We start from the raw sequence: 4332 nt of genomic DNA on the forward strand, positions 1-4332 counted from the left end.
GACCCATGAGGCTTAACTAACTTTCGAGTACTTTAAAAATCCTTGGATGATAGACACTGTTTAAATGGAACAAACATGTTGCTAGATTGTATTGTCCTGTGCCTATTCAGTAGTAGGAACTCCTTGAATACCATCTGTTTGGATCCTGCCTCTAGCTCCAAACAAAGCACTTTAACCCCCCTCCCCATTTTTTTGAATTCCACACACTCTGAAGCACCTGTTTTGTAGCATTCTCTTTTCATGTGCAATTAGCAAATCCTGCTGCTGTTGCTGCAAAATTAGCATCAATGTGAGCAAGGCACACATGCCACACAACTACTTGAGATTAACACTTGGAACACGTGACTATACAGACCATACAGACATACTTCCTAGCTAGTTTTTGATGAATAGTGTTCTGAACAGGATTATTCATTTCTTATCATCACAGGGTGCATCTACATGAGATGCGGGAAGCACAATAGACTAATTCTATTGTGCATTAGTGTGTCTAATACCTGTTAGTACAGGTATGAAACTGAATGCACTGTAATTACATGTAGACATGCCCACAAAATCTGATAACTAGATATGTTGAATAAAATGGTACTTCCTGATTGCATAGGATTCAGAAGCATATGGATCAAATGTATTCCTGCTGAAACTCTTTGAAACCAACGGAGAATGTGAGTTGCAGGTTTCTTTCACTTTGCTATAGTCATGGACTGAAAAATGTCATCCCTTTGTGCTACTCCACTAAGGTAAATGGGTCTGTGGACCTGTTGTTCTGAACAAGGCAGCTGAGGGCTCTCATGGAGTACTAGAATACACAGCTGGTCTACCTAGATCTACGGGACTTCCTCTTGGCCATCATGGCCTAGAGGGATATAACCAAATTATGCTGCACTCTAGTGATCTCTAAATCATCAAACAGGCCTTCGGGGGCTGTTGCAAGGTGATGTAGAATTAGAGCAGCCCTAAGGCTGCCCTAGTTTACAGCATGGGTTGAAATGGTTCACAAACCAGAGAACAGCAAAGGCAATAGAAGTAGCTCTCTCTGCCCCTCCTGAGGCTCACATTAAGAGCCAATTAGCCAGCTGCAAGGAAACCTGGCTTTATTTTATTTTATTTTATTTTATTGCACCTTCATTTTAAGTTTTTCAACTTCCAGAAGCTGATCCTTCAAGTTTTGGACAGTGGTTTCTGTGCTGTTCAAATCTGTCCTGTTCAAAGCTCTAAACCATTTAGAAGTTTCCTTCCTTAGCATACTTACTCTCTGCCCATCTCACCTGGCATCTTTCCTCATTTACTTGGCTCATTTCCAAACCTGAGCTCTCAATCCATAGGGACCCAGCAGCTTCAAGTGAGTTTTTCAATGCAGAAATCTTGATCCAGAGGGGATGTATTGTTGAAAGACTTTCATGCAGGATTTGGATCTGTTCCTGTCTTGTAGAATGGGTAGTACAATCCCCTGATGTCAGAGTGGCAATTGGCAAGGCAGAGACAATCTGTACTCTTGGAGTCAAGTTGTTGTAGAATATCCATGCTCGTGTGGCACAGATGCAGATTCTATTTTCCCTTTAGAATCAAGTGTCCTTCATCATTTTAAAGAACATGAGAGGATATAGGGCAATTAGACTGGGCAGACTGAGGAAATGAAGAAGTGTGTGTACATGATGTATGCATATACACCCCCACACCCATATAGAATATCATGAAAATCCCAAGAGCTCCCACAGCCTGATCCTAAAGTTTCAAGAGTTTGCAGGTCATAATGCATGTGCATACACATTGAGGGGGAAAATCAGATTTTCTAAATACAGGCATTGACCAGGTTGGCCTCATCTCATTTTTAAGTTCATGCTCTTTAAAAAAAGAAGAGAGGATGAAGAATGTTTGCAAATGTTTAAGAGGCAAAGTATGTTAACACTTGCATGGCAAATGCTGCATTTAGCAGAATCAAAGCCAGAAGTAACTGCAAAACTAGATGAAATTGCATATATAAGCAGCTAACATCTTGCCCACACTCACAAAAGTACAATACCTGCAATACCAGTCTAATGTAATGGGACATCTCACCCTGCCAAAGGAAGAGTAATCAGCTGAAATAAGGCAACGATTAGCTCACATTACTATCAGGAACAAGTACTAGCTGGAAGCAGCCATAGCATGGAATGGCATTTCTGTTAGAAGAGAAGGAGGGAAAGGCTGTTTTTCTCTCTCTCTCTCACTGATGACTTGGCATGCAGCATCCTGCCTTGTAACAGCAGGATGCCTGTTCTGTTAGAGTGTCTCCAGCTGTGAACAACTACCTATGCTGCAAGAGGTAGTCATACATAGCAAGCATTCAGCCCTATGCTTCTGCTGTTTGTTCTGAGGTTGTTTATCAGGGGATGTTTTCAACAGTTTGCCTTGAATAAAGACAAGATTAATTTAGCTGCTTCTGACAACCAAACTAATGCTAAATGCAAGTGGCAGATCTTGCCATCATCCTGTGAAGGAAGTGACTGTTGATAACACTGGCAGTTTTCAGTCCTAACTGGCTGCCAGAATTGGGACTTGATGGGGAAATCAGATACTGATCATGAAATAACTTATCTGACATAGAAGGCAGATTTCCCTCCCCCGCCCCCCCCCATCCAAGTGTGTTAAAAGCATAACATTTTCAGCAAGACTTTTGCTCCAAGTTCTGGAAAAGGTTTTAAAGATCCCTCCCAAATTTATAATAGCAGGATTCTTGCTTTTGAGGTCAGTGAACTCCTAAATACCATTCACAACATTTACAGAATATTTTATTTAAATTTTGCAAAATTCTGCAGAATTTTGGCTCAGGTTTATTCATGAAGCTCCTTTGTAAGTTTTGATTAAAAACAAAGTACAATATGAAGTGGACACAATCTGTTCTTTGACCGCAGGAGAGGATGGGACTCAACCAGAAAATGAGATGCTGGTGAGAAAAGTCAGGGGGCATAAAACAGGAAGATGCATGCCATTAGAGGAAAACAAAGCAAAACCAGCCCCTCCCTGTATAATTTCAGCATCTGGTTTAGTTAGATTCTTTATAACCTATTGGATCCTGTGGTCTTGAACCAAGATAAAAGGGAGTGAGTTCCACTTTTGTAAATCTCACTATAAAAAAGTGAGATAAAACCATGTTAGACGTTTGGACTACTTCATGAAATGGCCCAAGCCTCCAGCACTGTTTAGGTAGGAATCTCAGCAACTTCCATAGGAGTTTCACTTGTACAAGACATACTCCCACACACTTACCCCCCAAAAAAAGGAAAAAAAAGATTCTCATGCCTGAATCCATAAATACTTAGGAGCAGATGGGATGAGCACCTGAATCTGGCTGTTGTCAATGGAAATGTGTTCGTTGGCTCCAAAAAGCAGGCTATAGGGTGCCCAAATAGGAATAAAAGCATCAAAATTCATTATGTGATTTTAGAAATGACAGAAAATACACTGTTCCTCCTAGAACCCAGCAGCTAAAAGAGTTATTAAAGTAATTTACGGGGAATGGATGTAAAGAAAATAATGATACTCAAATACTAGTTGCAAATAATACAATCTTGTTTGATGTTAAGTCTTTTTTTCCCAGGTACCTTTTTGGCTAGCTGCACTCATCTGGAGTTTTTAACATGATCAATTTGTCACAAGCACTAGCAGGGAGAAAAGGCAGAGAAAGTAACAGGGAAAGATAAGCTGAAATACCTTTAAAATCCTTCTCTTCGAGAGTGATACACATATATTGTATTAAAAGTGTATTAAAAGCTCCTCAGCCTCTGCCATTTTACCTCAAACAAGTCAGTCACATTTTGAAGACAGGCTGAAACTTTACTGACCACATATGAATCCTCATTCAATTTCTTAGCTTTGCAGGATCAAAACCATTCCTCTTTCTGCATCATCCTCCAGAGTTCACTGTAGTACCATATATAGTGTCAACAGCTCTGCAAAATTCAGTTTGTTTCTGTGCCACCTGTCCACCCTTTCACAGGTCACCTTGAGGTATGTGAAAGGTTTACTCGCCCATAATTTCTCACGGTACCTGGGTGAACTTGGGGCTTTACCAGTAAAGATTCCGGCATGAGACTTGGGATTTCTCTGTAGCTCAACGTCTCAAGTCTTCCACATTGGGTGGTTTGTAATCCCCCTTTTCCTCAAAAAGCCCTTTGCTAGCAAAATTCCCACTTACTGCACTCGGCTGAATTCTGCACTCCCTCACCTCACTACAGAAAATCTGAAACAACTTCAGACAAACTAGTGAAGTGATCCATACTAGGATAACCACATTGATCTGCAGGGACTTACAGCTGATCTACAGTGGTGTAAAAGGAGCACGTCTTTTGG

The sequence above is a fragment of the Crocodylus porosus genome, unplaced genomic scaffold (genome assembly GCF_001723895.1).
Source record: "Crocodylus porosus isolate Cpor-Errol unplaced genomic scaffold, CroPor_comp1, whole genome shotgun sequence".
Classification (NCBI taxonomy): domain Eukaryota; kingdom Metazoa; phylum Chordata; order Crocodylia; family Crocodylidae; genus Crocodylus; species Crocodylus porosus.